Here is a 19,106-nt window from a genome sequence, read left to right on the forward strand (position 1 = left end):
CAGGGATTGTGAGTACCTATTAGGTCACAATTTGAGGCATTGGGCTAGCAAGTCGATACATGGTCTTGATAGACAGATTCACCACACAATTTGTGATTCAGATGCTAAGACATGCCTGTGTATGGGATAAGAGAGACTAGGAAAATGGGTATTCGAAGGGAGTGTATGTTATACTGGATTAGGAAGGTCTGTGGACATGTCGGTGAGTGGGAGAGGCTGGAGGGTTGTGAGAATGGGCTTGGGGGTAGATGGGTCTGTGAGCGGGATGGGTCTATCTCATACTGTTTTAAGAAGGCCTGCAATCATACTTTGTGTGGGAGAAGCCCTGTATAGTAAGATGGGGTCATGAGTGTGGGGATAGGTGGATCATGGGGGACTCTGGAAATGGTTTGGGAGAAGGACCGGTCTAGGAGGTGTTGGACCAGGAAGGACTGTGGCTATGGGTTCAGATTGGGGGCAAAGACGTCCCATGGCTTGTGGTAGGCAACAACACAGTAAGTTCTGTGGATACCTCTCGACAGTAGGGCAATAAAATGATCAAGAGGAGCAAATGAGGAATTCCACATAGATGATTATTTTCTTCAAAACATCTTAAATATTCATTCCAGCGCCTACTGCATTAAAAAATAATTGAATGGGCTCAAAGGTACTCCTCTGGGTCTTTCTCTGTGAAATGCTGGTGTTGCTGAAACCCTGTGCTGCCTAGCCTTGAATCCACCTGATGCCTCTTTCTCCCACCAGCCCACACTTCCTATCTCCCTTGTCCCACTTGCATATTTTCCCATACCTGTTTTCTCTCTTTGTCACTGTTCCTCCTATTTACTCCCTTTTCTGCCTTTCCTCTCTCTTCCACTGGATCAAAGTCTGATGACGAAGCAACTCGCAGTCCCCTAATGTGTGTCCCTGTCCACCACCTACCTTTACTGGCACATATTAAACATTGATAAAGGCCTTGAAGGATTGGGGCAGCTACCAATTGCTTTTAAAGGGCAACCTAGAACTTTAATTAATGTGCTCAAATGACGAAAGATTTTTTTAGGAACAAGTGTCATCAGTAATGTTTCAAACAAAAGCCCCTCTGAGCCCATCCCACACACACTAGATGTTACAATCAATTAGCCTTAATGAAACTAACACCTCCATTAATCACTTCAATTAACAACAAACGCCCCAAGACGTTAGCTGTAGCATCCCATATGCTGCGTCCCACTTGCCCAAATATTAAAGCCTGTTTAATTGATTTATCTAAAGACCCTTCAGCAGACTCGAGGAGGTGGCAGTCAGCCAGGCGGGAAATCCCAGAGGTAGATGACAGGAAAAAAGAAGGTGGGGCGCTCCCTGAAACCAGCTCCCCCACAATTGTTTCTCTTCTTTCCACAGGGTTCAGAAAGTTAATCCAATCACAGCGCTCCCGAAGCTTCTCTTTTATCTTCGTCGTGCGCAGTCATAAAATGAGACCTGCGCGCTCTAACCCGCGCGCCTCGCGCTGCTTTGTGTGAGGAAAACGTGCAGCGTGGCTGCCTCTCGAGAGCCGGCCAGCTGAGGAGAGGGCAGCGCACCAGAGCGCGCTTTTTATCCAGCAGAAATATTTAGCTTGGCCGCGAGCCAGCCAGAGCTGGAAGAATAGGCTGACTTTGGGGAATTACCTTCCACGTGCCGGGCACGCGTCACACGAGGCTCCGCGAAGCTCCTCTCTCTTTTCATTTCCCCTCGCCGTCTTTCTCTTTCTACTGGAGTGCAGCTGAGACACACCGCGGACAAAATACGCAAAACACGCACAGGCACTGGGCCACACACATGTCGGGGGCTGGGAAGAGGAGCCAGGCTTGCGAGCACTGCCAGACAGCCTCTTAGGGAAAAGTCACTTTATTTAGTTATTTATTTATTTAATGCGATTTTATATAGCGCGAACATTACCCGAGGGTGTCGGGGCAGTTTACATAAGAACCAGTTGCGATATGTAAAGATTTAGGATTACACGTGTTACATAAAAGATACAAACAGAAAAAATATTGCAAATGTACAAGTTAAAAAGTCACACAAGGAAGAGATATAAACAGAAAAAATTGCAAATGTACAAGTAGTAAAGCCATTCAAGAAAGGGATACGAATGGATATACTCTAAGAGTCACATAGGAATGGTAGAGTGTACAAAGGTCTACTGGATATACTAGTGATTAGAGTTATCTCTATATACATATTTATACAAATAGTAGATTTTCACAGGTCAAGACCCAAAAAACCAGGAGAGCAGAGTTCCATTAAGTGGGGTCGGAGGGGGCGCACAGTCACAGCAGCAAGGGAGGGTGGGAGGGATACAAGAAAAGGCAAATCAGAGGATCTTCAAGGGGGAAACGAGGGAAAAGGGTAAAAGACAAGGGAATGGACAAGATGGCGGGTCAGGGTCCAGATAAAAGCAGCCGAGAGCAGCAGCAAAATGGCGGGCAGGATAAAAGTAAAGAAGTCCATGAGAGTGACCCAGTGAGTATGAATTAGAGTGCCATAAGAAGTCAGGGGGGTACATATTTCAAAAATCAAAGTCAGGAAGGGAGAGTAGGCGTGTAGGCTCGGGTCCACTGGAGCAACGTCGACGACAATTAGAATCAGCCGGTCGTGGCTCCCGCGCCCCCATACCTGGGAAAAGTTCACTGGTTCCTCGCTCTTGTCCAGCTGCAGCAGCACTTTGTTTTACTGCAACACAAGTTGTTGGAGAGGGGGCACACAGGGGTGGAAGGGCTAAAAGAAGGCCGGGCTCAGCTGTCCTCGCGCCTCCAGTCCCGGAAGCGGGGGCTGTGTGCTTAGACTCCTTGGTGGGGGCATCTCAGCGGGAACGTCTGCGCCCCCCGATCCCTGGTGGGACAGATCGCCCTGATGAGGAGTACTCTCTGGGGGCCTGGGGTGGGTGTTATTTAAACTAAAAAAAAAACATACGTTTTGGATTCTACTGACTTGAGGGTATGAGCTTGAAATAATTCAGTGTTTCAAGATCTGACCTACCCAGATGCAATATTCCTGGTGTAGAACGTACAATTAGGCACCTATATGATGTATATTATGGATCCAGAGCCAGAAGTTATGAGACACACAAAAATGACGTGCTATATATGCGAACAGACCGGTTTAAGGTGGGAAACTCCCGATTTTTAAACGTAAAGCCTAAAATGACTTTATTTTAGCTTTCTCCCTCCTAAATTTGCTCCATTTTAGAGCAAGTCAATTGGGGAAAATCAAGCCACTGGTTTATTTCCCTAAAATCTCCCTCTATCCAGTTTCCAGATGTTGGCATGTATACAGTTCTTTCAGGTAGATCCTTTGAAATGCATGTGTCACAAAGGTTGTGATGAGCCAACGACTTTAACCCACTCAACACTGGCACTAATTAAAACCTGACTTTCAGTACAGTCCTTACCAAGCCCTATATTCCTGTCTTTACCTTTGCAAGCTAAAATCAGTTTCTGAACAATGAGGGGGTAAAACACCTTAAGTAATTCAAGTCAGAGATTCAGTCCCTGTTTACATTTCAAACATTTTTCTTCATCTTGTGAGAGACTCCTATGCCCTAAAAGTATTTGCTTTTCCTGGTGTGGTGTTTCCATAGTTTTTGTCCTACATGAAACATACGTTTATTATTTGTTTATTTATTGTTAACTGTACAATTAATTAAAATCTTTACAGTAAAAGGAAAAAGTACAAAGAACAGTAATTGTGCGCTTCTTTGCTTGTTAAAATGCATGCTACTGTACATGAAACATATGATTCTTTTACAATTAGTTCAGCGAACTGAGTTGTGTCTTGGTGTCTGTGTGAGTTTAGGCTCTGTATAAATGTCCCTGACGATGTACGATAAAGAACCATGCAGCTGACACTGAAGGGAGTGCAAGTTTCTGTCAGTGCCTTTCTCTGGTTCATAATCTACAAATTCAAACTTCTTACTCATCCAATCCTTGGCCTCTCTGCAGAGCTGCACATCTGTGACAATTGTCACTATGATTCTTTGGAAAAGTATGTGAATGAGGTGCACACATCCGTTTAAATATTCAAAGCGACAAAGGTAAATAACTTGTTCTGTTTTCAGCTGGGTGGAGAAGCTGAGAGAGTGAGAGAGAGTGTGTTTATGTATTTGTATGTATGTAAGAGAGGATTTGGAGGTGATGCAATCAAATGTATGCATAAGGACCATAATGAAATGGAAGGAGATGATGTGTAAAATGTGTGGAAGGGTTTCGGAAAAGGAGGTTTGGTGATAAACAGAGGTTTGAATGAACAATGAGGAGTGAGAAGACAAAAAGTAATCTGAGAAGGAGGATGGGGGTCAGAGACTCTCAAAAATCACTCCCCTTTCACAGACATGTGCAATATTTAATTCTCTGTTTTGTGTTTGTAGAATTAAACGTTTTAGATGCCAGTTATTCACAATTATGCCGTTGCTGCTGCTCATTTATCTGTTATTGAATACAAAACAGTGCTGATAAGTATTGAACAAAACCACTAAGTCTGGCTTGCTTTGGGTGTATTTGCTCATTGCTGTATGATATGTTTGAATGTAGTAATAGAAGCCTCACAGAGAAGGACCCACGTACTGGCCATGTAGCGTACTGACCCAAACGCAGAATTCTAGCTGACATGACTTGTTTCGAGAGGGGGCGCGTCCTAATGGCGCGCTTCCTTATAGTTTGCGCTTTTCCAAACGCAGAATTCTAGCTGACATGATTTAGGCTTCGCCCTTAATTACTTAGGCCACACCTCTCGAAAAGGTTCCTAGTTAAACATCTTTGGCTCTTATCCTTATAGATGCCCCCACTTTTTCATCTTACTTTAAGGATTGGCTCTCCTGCTACAGGGTCTGATATGAAACTTTTTGAGTACATCGACCTCATGTGTTAAAAAATGGTCTGCATGGTAAAATTCTTCATAAGCGCACATTTATATAATTAGATATGATGTGCAACAGGAAATAATCCGCTGGTTTCAGTAACTGACTGTTGAAGCAGAATCCTGCTTTACCAGCAAATCCCACTATTGGAGCCTTTAGCACACAGAACCTGAGCATTAGTCTCTCTTTTAATAGAAATTATGTGGAGAAGAAAACATGACTTGTATAAGGGTGGTTGAATTAATTCCACCTACACAGTCAGCTGAGTTTTCAGAATGTTGTATTCACAAAGTAGTACAAATTGTCCCGAATCTGCCTGGAGCTGGTGTAGTTAAACTTCGTAAACCTCTGAGGTTATCCTAACACAAATGGAACATCAGGCTGTGTGGATTTGTTGCCCGAGCGACAGCAGGACCACAAGCCACGTTTCGACTAGGACATCAACTTTACCCACTCCTGTAAATCCAGTTTTAGGACTTCTGGCTGCAGTGAGAGATGAAGCAAATCACCACCATAAAACAACGCAAACGGGTGACGGTGCTGGCTCTGCACGGAAACATTTCAGCTCTAACGCAAGGCCCCTTTCTGTCCGCTTAATTTTTTTCAAAAAGCACTTAGTGTAGCCAGCGACCTTTCTTTTAAAAAATAAGGGTGCCACAAGACTTCGCAATCTTGCGCAGGCCTACTTTTGCACTCTTAATTCCCCATGTTGTCCATTACAAGTTCAAACTCAAAATGTCCCTTCATTTAGATGACTTCAAGCCATGTTCAAAGTTTAATGCAAGAATGTACTCTTGCTAGAGCAAAAATCCATACCATGATACAAAATCTGTGGTAATCCCACACACAAGACATCAACGAGGCATCATGTAAGCAGATTGCGAACAGAAAGATTATAACAATGCAATTTTGAGTCAGAGTTGATTTAAAGATGTTAAGCTTCTGAAACACATGGGGAAAATCCTTAATGACACACCAACAAAATAGCAAAATTTGCTTAAACTTGAAAAGAGTATTCAGCTCATATTAACTGCTTCCATGAAAGTATCAGAGCTTCTGAAATCTCATAATGTCTGTCTACAATAAATGTATCTTTTAATGTCAAGCACCTGAGGAATACGGAGGCTGGTGGTAGTTTCACATCAAGGCTCGGTCAGAAAGAGTGCCTTATAAGGGTGACATATTAATATAGAAATACGATGGTAATTCACTTATGAATAAGGAGGTGAAGAGTCCATAATGCTTTGTGAACAACATGTGTGAAGGCAAATAGCTGCTGGATGCCCACCACTTCAGCTACAAAAAATGTTATTCCTGTTCAGTTGCTAAAAGGGGCAATATCAGTAATATCTGAGTCTGGGCCGGTGCATAGGCATACACCCTGTTGGGATGGACAGTCCTCTGCATGACTCTGGCGAGCCATGCTGCCTACCGCTTTTTTTTCCGCTGACTCTTGCATTTTGCCCTCAACGAGCTCGACAATAATGACAGTCGGTTGAGAGTGTAGATTTTCTAATATTAACTCCAATGTGGTGACGTTACTGTAAATGATAATTAGAATACAATGTTTATGTCAGAGGACACTCTGACAATGATATTCTAATAATATACCCTGAGAAGGCACCCAATGGGTACTCTTCTTTTGTAAAGTAAATCCTGCCCTCTCTGCTAAGGCAATGTGGGGCTAGCAGCAGTGTAAGTGTAGTGATGTGACTGGCCTTTTCAACATGCATCCTTTAGGAGGAGATGCCTTATGGCCTTGCTCATGTAAAAGCTCTGTTCTATCTTCCCTAGTGTGGGGCCCTTCAGCGCCATGTCTGGGAAATGTATGGAGGGTGCATATGCACATCTGTGTGTGGCTGAGTACAAGTGTCTGACTGAACACATGGATCAGTCCATTACACTCCGTGTGTGTGTGTGGAATGCTCTGAAAAATATGGCTGACTTTGTGTGAAGGCTGCCTGGGTGTTTACTGAACCATGAGCTGGCACATTACCGTACCCTTTTCCTCTCCCCACAATACAGTTATTCCTGTTGGGGAAAGTAATGGCATGTCTGGTCCCTGGCAGAACTGAACACAACCTCTGCATGCCTCGATCGGAGAGTGGTCGTGTCATTCTGGGATTGCAGAAGCCCGCAGGTTTCGACTGTTGCGAACGGTCACAGTGGTCAAGACTGACCAGTAGGATCTTGATCAGTTCCTTGTTCCATGTTGTTTCGTCACCCATGAAGGGGCAGCTCACAATTGTCATTTGGAATGATGTGATCCTGGGATAGGACTCTGCTAGTCACTGTCTTTCCTGACAGACTAGGACCGAGCCTGGACCAAAGCCTCTGAAGAGTGGTGCAGTGATTGTCCTCTGTGTGGAGAGTTTGCTGCCTATGGAGTAGATGCTGGCTTGCATCTGGAGAATCTACTTACCAGTGAGATTGGAACGAGCAGGCCCTACAGGTCCAGTGGAACTCATGCTGTGCAGAGCTCGAGGAAATTAACCCCTCCCTCCAATCAGCTGCTCGACGATCTAAAAACACTGTCTACTGCAGCAAAGCCTCCCAGGGAAAGAGCGGTCACCTGATGCGACAAGGAGCGAGATACTCCTTCATCCCTGATCCCATCCGCGTTGCAAGGAAGCTTGTGTGTGCCTTCTTGTTGTCACCAGAGGTCCTGAGGGTAAGCTCTACTTTACCTTCTGGGCTGGGTATTTTGAGAGGTAGTTGGAGGAGCTCGTCCTACATCTCCAACCATTGACTTAATCTCTCTAACCCACGTTTTTCACCCACTCCTACAGTTCATATATCAGTAAGCACCAGTGGCGTAACATTAGCCCCCGTGGCCTCTGTGGTGAAGGGTGGCCCCGAGCTCCAGAGGTCCCCCTCCGGCATTATGCACGGGTGGCATGCTCCTGGCCTCAGAGTTCCTGACTGGGCTTGGGGAGAGGGGGACTCCATGTACTTTGGAGGTCCCCCTCAAGATTCATTACACCCTTGGTAAGCACATTGCTTTTTACTTTGTCCTTGCTATTATTGGGGGCCACCGCTAGTATTTCAAGACCTGTAGACACCCTTGGCACTGGAATTAATAGACTGCAACTGGTGGTCATCCCAGTACTGACCCTTGATGCTTTGTGCCACTTTTTGTGCCATCTGGTAGTGGGAATTCCATTGTTTTGGTACTGGAACCAGCTGTTGCCCCAACAAACTGGTCTATCTGGTTGGTTGGCAGTTGACTATGCCTAGACACTGTAGGTCAGTCACGGAAAGCTGTCCCTGCATCCCAGAAAGGGACGGTTTGCTTGCTAGGCTGAAGGGGCATGCTGTTGCTTTGGCAGGCGTTCATGGACAGTTCATTGAACCAGTGGATTTTGTGGGTGGTGCATTGAAACCCATTAACATTCCAGCGCCTGCTCTAAAACCAAAATCATGGAAGTGTAAATTAAAATGAACATTTTTCCTTTAAAAAGTAGGAAGAGAGACCCTACCGAATTGAAGTGTATATTTTATGAGTTGGAAATTTGTGCTTCTGTTTTTGGTTACGTGATCCTTGGGAAAGGATCGATGATGACTGTGAAGTTCTGAAGTCACAAGCTGGATCTCAAATGTTTCCTCATTCAACAATAAATGGTCACTAGCCCCATGTTAAACTCTAACCGTTAGGAGGTAAACACTATGATAGAGCTTCGGGTCATATCTCTTACTAGGAAGGAGGAAGAGAGTCCTGGTAATAGTTTATAACCATTGTTTTAAGTTGGCATATTTTTCTGGTGTGTATTACAGTGCTTTCTTTCAGAAACTAAATCACTAACCTCATACTACCCCTCAAAAGCTCTATCTCCAAATAACTAGCTACCTCCTACAAAAAAAACACACAACATCCAAAAGGCATCAAGGGACTGCTGTAGCACAATTTTGTCTCTCTCTCTCTCTCCACGGTACCAATGTGTCTCTTATTTCCGACTGTAACAGAACCACCTACGCAGCATTTATAGTACATGCTAAAGGTAACACAAAATATATATAAATGTGAATAAAATATTCCTTTCTCTTCATTTTCCGAGTTGCTGATGGAAGTGGATTGTCCGACTTCATCAAGAAAAGGCTCATAAAAGAAGCAGACAGTAAGCCGGGGTTACCCAATATTTTAATAATGGGTGCCAGATTAGGAGAACATCTCCACCCGTGCAGCTTTCATCTTGGGGAGAAGAGATGTAGACCTCTTATGCGCAAAAGGCAATATCAAGTCAGTCTGCAAAGTATTTTCTTCAGTTTCACTCATAACCCCGGTATGGGTCTGCATGCTCAGATCACAACATAACACTAAACTGCACAGGTTGCACCAGTCAATAGCCAACCCTCCTTTACTGACAAGCACAAGCAAAGCAACCAACAGTCTCTTAGCAGATTTGAGAAACAGATTTCCATATTCTGCGCCCCCCCCCCCCGCCCCCACCACCAATCTTATGCGCGTGTTCGGTGGCATATGGCAGGGGATCAGGACAGTACAAGCCCTGTCAAATCGTTACAAGGAACGGAAAACTGCACCATGATGCTGGCTTGGGGTGTACATCTGCCGTGTCATTGTAGCAGTTCGTGCCAGTTGCAGTGTTGAGCAACAATAGACTTGGATGGAAGCGGCAGAAGAAGCGTATCTCCTTCTACATACAAATAAAATGGCGCTCAGGCGCTGGCATTTACTTTCGTGCACCAGACACAAAAGAAATACAAATAGTTTCGGTGAAAAATATATGTTTGTGTTAATGATCTGGGCGCCCGCATTATTTACTAATGGACTGCCTTTTTTTGGGGTATTTTAGTAATATTGGAGGAGTTTACAAAACGGATGTGATTTATGTATACGATATTTACCTTATTACAGCACCACGATTTGTCAGTGACCATTATTTTTGTATTTTCTGGTTAAAGCAGGCACGACATCTTTCTTTCCATCTATCTATGGTATGTAGGTGGCAACATGTCGATCTGCCGATCATCCCAAACCGATATTTAGGGAATATTTGCAGATATATTTGCCAGTGTTCACCAATCGAATCGTACTGAAATGAACACATATAGATATGTACGTGTGGATTCTGATATAAAACGCTAGATCAATCGAAACAGAAAAGGACGAGGCTTTAATCAGAGTACACCTAGAAAATAATTTAGTTGGAAGTTGTTACCTACAAAATTTCACTATGTTATGAATGCCGTGCTATATCAGTATCACTATACCGGAAATACTCAAGCTGATTGAACCTGCTCTCCCTCTCCTCTGCGCACGGAGTATTCCTAGGCCCAAAGTTTGTCTCACAAGCCCAGTGCCGACGCTGTTGAATGTCAGGGAGTCAAATGGCAAAGTAAACTTAATTCCACCTCATGCCTCTTAAATCGACAACTGGACACTCCCTGCCTCTTTATCTCTCTCTTGCAGGTTGCTGCATTCTCTGTCATACTTTTTTCTTTGTTTTCCTCGTGTTCCCCTTGTGTTTTTCCCTCTCTTGCTCTGGGTCAAAGCCACATGAGTGAGTGCAAGGCCTCAAAAATCAGTGCTGGTGGCACCCACCTGCAACCGCCACCTCAAATTAAGCTACGTGTATATATATATACACACACACACACACACACACATCTACATGCAAATGAGTAGGCAGTAGATAACATAGATGCAAGTGTTAAAATAGTGCTATGCTATATATTTATATCCACTTTTATGCAAACACCCATCACTATGGTCACCATAGTTAATAATACAATTGGCCTTCCATAAAAACAATTTTTGGCTAATAATTTTGAAATCTTAACTACATTTCAACAAGTGCGGGGCAGCTCCCTGGAATCCACGTGCAATCCACATATGCAGGCACATGTGAAGGATTTGAGATCACTAGTTAAGGATTTTATACTTTAAAACACGTTTTTGAAGTCCGTTTTTGAAGACTTCTTGCCTTGTACTACCAGTATGATACATTGGGTTCTATATAACACTCACGAGGACACACTGATACAAACTTTCTTCATCATTTTACACCAGATTTGACGTGAATAAGGACACTGCTTCAGCCTGATGCATGTTTCAAAAATGGTGCAAAATAGTGCAGCGGTTTTTGGGAAACGTGCTTTTCAATATTGCCCTGTATTACCTATAATTTAGGCATGCGTGCAACGAGCAAAGTAATTTTAAGTGACTATCCGGAAAACAAGACTCATGAACTGCTCCGCAAAAGAATTACAAATAGATGTTCACATTCGAGTCAGCCATAAAAACATGCACATTAATTTATACCTGTATTATGAAGGCCATAGTGTTAGCTACCCAGAAACGATGGAACTGATGCCAAAAGATGTACATTTTGATCAGTGGTGCGACATAAATGTAGTAAATTCAAATATGTTTAAACCAGCAGGGTGGCTCAGTGAGCTAAACTCTCTCTGCTGAATCCCGACAAGGTCAATGCAGCCTTCCATCATTTCAAGGTTAGTAAATTTAGTACCATCACATTTTGTAATAGCAGCATTTTATTTAGCGCACTTAGAAACAGCAGAAGAGCGATATATGGAGCAAGATATTAAAAAAACTCTCTTACATACACACACATATATATCACACACGTATTATATATATATATATATATATATATATATATATATATATATATATATATATATATGCGCAGGCACACTTATAGATGCATATACTTATATATAGAAGTTATATAATGGGGCTCAGTGTGATTTTGTTCAGTATTGCCATTGAGGGGTTCTGGTGACATCACAAATGAGGCTGATGGCTGAGCATTTTGTAAATGTCACCATATCCCCAAGAAGCAATATATATATTACACATTACCCATGATGTATTTTTTATATTACATGTCTATTTTATGGAAGTTAGCTGGTTTTAAAAAAGGGCAGATTAAATTAACACTGATTAGAATTAGAATGTTCAGGGTTTTTTTTTCATTTCATGAATAAATTGATAAAACAACGTACAATACAGGGGGACCACTGAAATACAAATCTGTAGCTACAGCGTTTAGTTATGGATTTACAGCATTTGATGCATTTGAAGAGGTATGCATTATTTGTAGATTTCACACAAAAAAATGTTTCTAGCTCAGGTGTGTGAAACCACTGCCAGAGAATGTGTTACATAATTTGCAATTTTTGGCATTTCATTTGGATAACCTTGCCAGACAAATTGCTCCTCCATGTTACAATGGCAAAGAACTTCAGGTTGGTTTGGGGTGCCGGCAATATTTTCATATTTTGCATATTTCTCGGTTCCCTGTAAAATATGGGTTTTTTTACCAAAGCATTTTCTGCAAGAAAAGCACTCAAACATGTAATTTCATGTAATATATATATATACATACGTACACACACATTCGTATGTGTTTATGTTTAGATACACACACCAACAGATATGTACATGCATACTTACATACATGCACACACCTACATATACTGCTTTGTAGAGTCATACATTCTGTTTCTTTGATACATACTTATTGTCCACTTTGCGATTATTGGCTGTCAACGTTGAACGAGTAGCTCTGGCCTGTGTTTGCAAGTAAGTTCTTCGTCACAAACACGCTTTCTTCATTAAATTCTTATTTGTCTGGTAATCTCCTTTGATCGCTAAAGTTCTCCGAAGCCCCTCTCAGCTTCCCCTCCCCCTTTCTGATACTATCGGCGTAGCTTTTGACCAGGGAGCGTGATGAATTAAATGTATGACAGTTATGACAGGTGAGGAGTGTGCAGAGGGGGCTTAAACAGCAGGGATAAGACAAAGCCCCCTTTTAAGAACAAAACCTCCATCCAAAGGCAAGCTCGTTAATGACCAGCCGCAGAATCGCTCTTTATTCGCCCTGCTGGATGAGGAGCAAGCTGATACCATAGACAAAGCCTTGTGAGCAACAGGCCTGTTGTCTAACCCAAGCCAGCCCGCCAACTAATTGAAAGGGCGGTTTGCTCCTCGAGGCCTATGAGGCCAACTGAGGACTCTGGTAGGAAGAGCACGCTTTTTCTACCATTGTCGGTCATTAAATCACTGGGCACAAGTTTACAGCTGGGTTAAGCGGAATTACACCAATGAGACCCCAAAAATAAATCTATTACTGGGGATCCCACTAAGTCCCCCCCCTCACATCCACTGCCACTCCCCCCACCCCCATGTCCACAGTACAAATCCAAGGAATGTTGGAAGTCAATCCATTAGGATTAATAGGATGTGCCTCTCATTTTGGAAGTCGTCGGGCTCATAATATCGAAGAATTGAACTCCCAATCTTCCTTTATCCCGCCCTCTTATGTCTAGCCGTATTGACCCATTTCATTTATTTAAATAAACCGGAGACCCAAGATGAAGTTATAATCATGTTCAATAATAAATACAGGAGATTAGGGAGCCACAGCACGAATATAAACTCTGTTCTCATCATTAAAGAGCAGAAAGAACGTAAACACTGAGGAATACAAAAACAATCTAAAAATTACCTTTATTTGCTTCCACTGAGTGAAGTTTTCATTCTTAGCATATAGAATTTCCAATTTAAAAAAAGTGGCACATGTCCGACTAGAGGTAGGCTGTTGCCAGCCTGCCCAGCTTTTATTTTAAAGTATCAATTTAACTTACAAGAGGCTTTTTCGATTATTTTTTTTAACGTGCTTATCTTTATGATTTTGTGCCACCTGCTCCATGAACCCAATGTTGCGTTGTCTGAGGACTTAACTTTCATCTGTAAGTAAGTCTATGCTTTCACAAGGAAGTTTCTCAAAAGCAACCATGGCCTCCGCTCGTCATAAAAAAATAATCTGGCTTTTTAATGCCCATGGCACGAGGCCATTGTGCCTGCCACAGTGATTACAAGCCAGAACAAAGCTACATTGCTCATCCCATTGCAAACACCCTTTGCTATGCCAACTTGGCATATGCCAGTGCAAGTGATGCTATTGCTAATGAAGAGATAATCATGGATCAGATACCTATTTTTGGAATGCCAAGCAATAAAAAAAACAGAATCAGAGATTACCGCTACTGTATGGAAATGCAAATATCAGCAAGAATAACTGCCAGCCAATCAGAATAGCATAGTGAATTCAGCTGCACAGTCAATATTAAAATGATCCTAAAATAGCTCAAACTACAATAAAGATGAAAGTTAAATATGTGCTTTGATGTACTCTGCTTTTATGCACATGCAGATTCTGATTGCATCCAGTTTGATAATATGAATGTAACATACTGCTGCCTGGCCTTACTAGTACAGAGTCAATACATCAAGTTTTAACTGCTGAAAGTAGGCCTTTCTGTCGTTTTTCGCCAAAGAATGCTCTCTTCGCCTTGTCACTGGAAGACCTAAAATCGAAAGGCAAATTTGCACAGGAGTATGGTTACAGTGCAGTATTCACATTTGTGTTCAAGAGGAAAACACAGCATTGGCATGAACAAAAAGTTCTAAAACATCTGCGAAACCTACAAGGTTTAGAAGTGGTACACCAAATCCTGGCCTTAATCATTGTGCTTGGTAGGGAAGTGATGCCTGAGGCCTGGCGTGTGGATGACTGGCCCGGTACATGTTAATTCTCGACTTCACAGTGCATGGTTGTGGGGAAAGGTCACCATGTTGTGTTCATTCGGGGTCTGACTCACCTTGCCTCTTACCTTGAAGCATAGAATCATATTGGCTGCATTTGTGCGCTCCACTTCCTGGCACTACCAGCGTTTTATGAGAAGACTGGAAGTATATGCAGCGTCATCATACTTTAAAGGGCTGCATCTGGTACGAACCGGTCGTAAAGTTGTCCTGCAAAAAGTAAAAGGATTCCGTTGGGTGCGTTTCTCAAGCATTAGTGCCCGCAGGACCAGGTCACAGGCATGTCGAGGTCGACTTGGCTTCCGTTTCTCACAAGGAGTTACGGATGTCATCCTAGCATAAGTGGAATAGACTTTTACTCTTTCCCCTGAAAGCGCTTTGACTCCTCCTCAGGAGTATGGGGCTCTATATAAGCAATGCAATACAATGAGCATCATGAATTTACCTCTGGGACAAGTTAACAAGGATGTGCAGAACAATTATTCACATCACTTTATTCTTGCTGTGGGAGGCTTTGAAAAATATTGTAAATTTTTCTTACATTACCGTCTATGCCATTTTTCTAAAGCCCCTGAAGTTATTCGGTGATTAGTATTTCAAGTGTGCAGTTAGTTGAAAGCCAAGACATTGATAAACTTCACCTCACACTATGCTGTCTTTTAAAAATTGAGTTTAACCCCAGAATGAAAGTATCAGTGGATTGACACCTTTCAAGCTTGAAATAGCTCCAAGACAAAGTTTTTGGTCTAACCCCTTGACCACTGACAGTGAAATGCAGGCAGTTTTCAAGGAGCCATGGTACTCTTTGTTGTGTTTGCCCAGCACCACTGTGCACTGGTAGAGCCGTCAGATGAAACACTGTCAGTATAACAATCTGTCTTTGACAGTGGCGGCTCCTCCACTATGGCGGAGGAGCGTCGCCTCACTATTTTTCAGCAGTGCAATGAAGGAAAAGATTAAATGATAACAACACAATGTTGTTATTTTATTCTTCCGTGCTGAAGCAGGTTTTGGGGTGTAGCAGGGCTTGGCTGTCATCACAGCCATCAGGGGGGGAGGAAATATGTTTACTTAAGTGCGTATGACAGTTTGGCAGGCCGTCTTGGGCAGGCCAAACAGTCATGTGGACTTAGCATGTTGTCCACCAGGCTGTAATGCACAACCTGAATAGAGAACATGCCCCAGCTCCCACTGCCTGGCTGAGCAAAAAACCACGGCGCTCAGACCAATAACAGCAGCGTTGTGATTTCCTTGGGGGAGCTTGTGTGCTTCCTGACTCCACACTGGCAGAGAAGTGGATGAGAGATGACGATGTAGGAGGGTCGGCAGCCTTACAAAGGTAAATGAGATTTATGTGTTTTAACCCTTCAGCCCGCCACCCTCGTTCAGTACGAGCCACCACTGGTCTTTGAGCATAAGTGGACCTGGCCTTCCAAAACACACAGGGGCTACGTGGAACACAAGGAAGGCTACACATGATTAAACTGTAAATAACACATGCAACAGTCAAAAAGCAATTACAATGAAAGCAATTTTGTGGGCTCTACCACAGTGCCTTATACAATTCCATCTAGGAAAAATGTGCAAGTGTACTAGGGAAACTTATAATGTACAACTGCCCCAGTTGGTGGAAGACCGTAGGTAAAGAAAAGACTTGCACCCTTATTCCTAGACCTGACATCTACCATGCCTGTGGATCACGAGGCTAGTGTCTGAGAGGCAAATCTGTCCTCAACACGAAGGCTTGGTCTGCAATGTCAGGAAGAGGTATGAACATATTGACACTTAATTGACTTTAAATAGTCCATTAAGAAACAATAACATTTCAGTAACTAATCCCAAACATAATGCCACAAATCAAATTTCAAGATCCGATATTATAAACCACAAATTGAAAATTCATTAGGCTAAATGAAAATAGAGCTGGGTGTATAGGAAAACTACATCTGGAGTTGCCCAGTGATGAAGCGCACTAGCACTGGCAAAACAGTAAGCCTCACCTCTGTGACCAATAAGCTTTGCTAATATCTTTTGGTGACGCCATACATCATGAGCAAATAAAGGTGCAATGGTGAATCCATGTGATTTTGTAGGGGCATACATGCTTGATGACGTGTGCACAAGCATGCATCATTAAACATGTACATGCCTCCAAAATGACACTGGCAATAGTGCAAAATTGCTTTTTAAGACAGAGGAGCCCCTCCTCCCAATTAAATATTGGTGCAAAAACTGCTGGGAATGGGGGGCAACTGAGCAGCAAGTGCGGAGAAGTAATGTGGAGTGGGCAGGGGGAGGAAAAAAGCAGTATGAGGCATTGCAACTGGGGGAGCAGATATGAAGCACATAAGCGAAAAAGTAACACGGAGAATAGGCAAGTCTTGAGGAGGAGAGAAGGGCGCATGGTAAAGCTTGCAAACCCGAGGCAGACAGCAATATGGAGTGTGGGGTGGATATTTAGCCAGTGTGGGGGGAGCTGGAAACACATGCACTCTCATGGAGTGCTTAAGCAAAAAGAATAAGGAGCTACCTTAAAGTGAACAGTGGAAAGATACAATTCAGCCAAGCCAAAGGATGGTGATGAGGCTTTGCTCTAAGGGAGGATAAGCACAAGATGGAACACAATGGACAAGGAAAGTCATCAACTAAGCAAGCAAATGAGAGTGGCAATACAGCCAAACAAGGGTAAGCAATCGGCAGGCTGTAAACCCACTGTCATTTCTTGGTTAGCTCATAATAAGTCTTTTTTCAACTTTAAAAAAACTTGAAAGTGGTTGTTATCCCTAGTTGTGGACTTTAAAGTCTTAATGCATAAATGGGGACCCCCTCTAAAGCGAATTTGAGGCCAGGGAGAAGAGGGGGGAAAAGTCAAACATGTAATAAACAACTTCCTCAGGATCTATATTTCTATCTATCTAGGCAAACCTATGTACAATAGGGCTTGACAGAGGTACAATCATATAAACAAAACCTTACAGAGTAAACTTTATCATTGTTATTTATTTACTTTTTTGTAATTTTATTCCACAAATATCAAATATAGATTCATTTCTTTTCTCTATTTTATTATTTGTTTTTAAAAAAAACTTTTCCCAAACATGTAAGAAAATCAGCAGTATTGCCACAAAATACAATTGGACAAATAACCCCCAAAAACGAATCTTTACATATACCAAGACCACACGATACACAAATCATACAAACTCGTACAGACTCATACAACATTCACATAGAGACACATCTGAAAAACAGGGAGACTATAGATTATAACATCTCCACAAAGAAGTATGTTCTACATGTTCACCAGGTTCTGAACATTGGGTCGACGCGTGTTTCGGTGGCATAAAGGGAATGGACCGGCCACCTTCTTCAGGACCTTTTCAGATACCCACAAAAAAATCACAAAACACAGGGGGGACACAACTAGTAGTAATGGCCAATAGACTGCTGGCAGTATGTATTAACACGTCTTACTCTGGTTATCTATCGGTCTAGGCCACTATGATGTAGTGCTTAGTAGAAGAAGACATCGTGTTTACGTAGGGACAGGGTCCCAAAAGAGCTCAAGTTCAGCCGCGGCCCGTGGAGGGAGTTGCGGTGGGGCAGAAAGGCAGGGCGGGGGATGCTAAAAACCGGAATATAGATATTTGGAGGTAAGTAAACAATTTAATTAATAAAACGAATTTCGTAGCGCTGGCTGCATCTCATTTTGCGATGCAGGGCGCGCTACGAAATTCGTTTTATTAATTACATTGTTTACTTACCTCCAATTATCAATATTCCGGTTTTTACCACCCCCACCATGCCCCTCCCCCACCCCGCCTTTCTGCCCCACCGCAACTCCCTCCACGAGCCGTGGCTGCTCAAGTTTCTAAAACGTGGCCGTAACTTTTTGCAGGATAATCTCATTTTAAAGTGCAAGTAGCTGACGGTAATACCGGATCCAACACTTGTGAACTAGGTGGAGTATCAGTCATTCAATCCTACAGGTGCACAGCCAAGCTCACTCGGAAAGGTCTGGTGTCTCTCAGTAAGCAATCCCCCAATCTGAAATCCGGGTCAGACTTTAAAGTCTTGTCACTGTCTTTCACTGCAAGTATTTATCTGGATGTCATCCGGTTCTCTGCCATTTCTTATGCGACTATTAAATACCAGTTGGCAAGCTTGTAGCTTGTTCTCATCTTTACAGTTAGTGAAGCACCCACATTCAGTGCAGCCCTTTCTCTTGCACCTCAACAATCAGATTTCATAATTAGAGTGATGCTTGTTTTAATTTCTGTTCCTGTTCCACACAATGTAAGAGGCCTTCATGGGAGAAAGTGTAATGTAGGGGAAGTCTATCCTGGCAGAATCAGGCAATTTGGCAGTAGGGTGGAGGCGGACGTGGAGAATGTCCACAAGGCTTTTCATTATTGTGGTTATTTCTGCGGTATCATGTCATCTCCAACACTGGTAATCCCTGTCAATATTTTGTTACTGACTGCACTGAAAAAATTCTAAAACTCACCCGGCTGGTGTTCTCCTGGGTACCTTGTCCATCCTACGTTCACCACAACAGATATTTAAAACACCTCCCACATTAGGGCTCTCTGTGTTGTGGCAAGGATTCTGGACAAAGGGGCCGCAATCCCCCTCGCAGGC

This window comes from Lissotriton vulgaris, chromosome 6 (assembly GCF_964263255.1).
Source record: "Lissotriton vulgaris chromosome 6, aLisVul1.2, whole genome shotgun sequence".
Lineage (NCBI taxonomy): Eukaryota > Metazoa > Chordata > Amphibia > Caudata > Salamandridae > Lissotriton > Lissotriton vulgaris.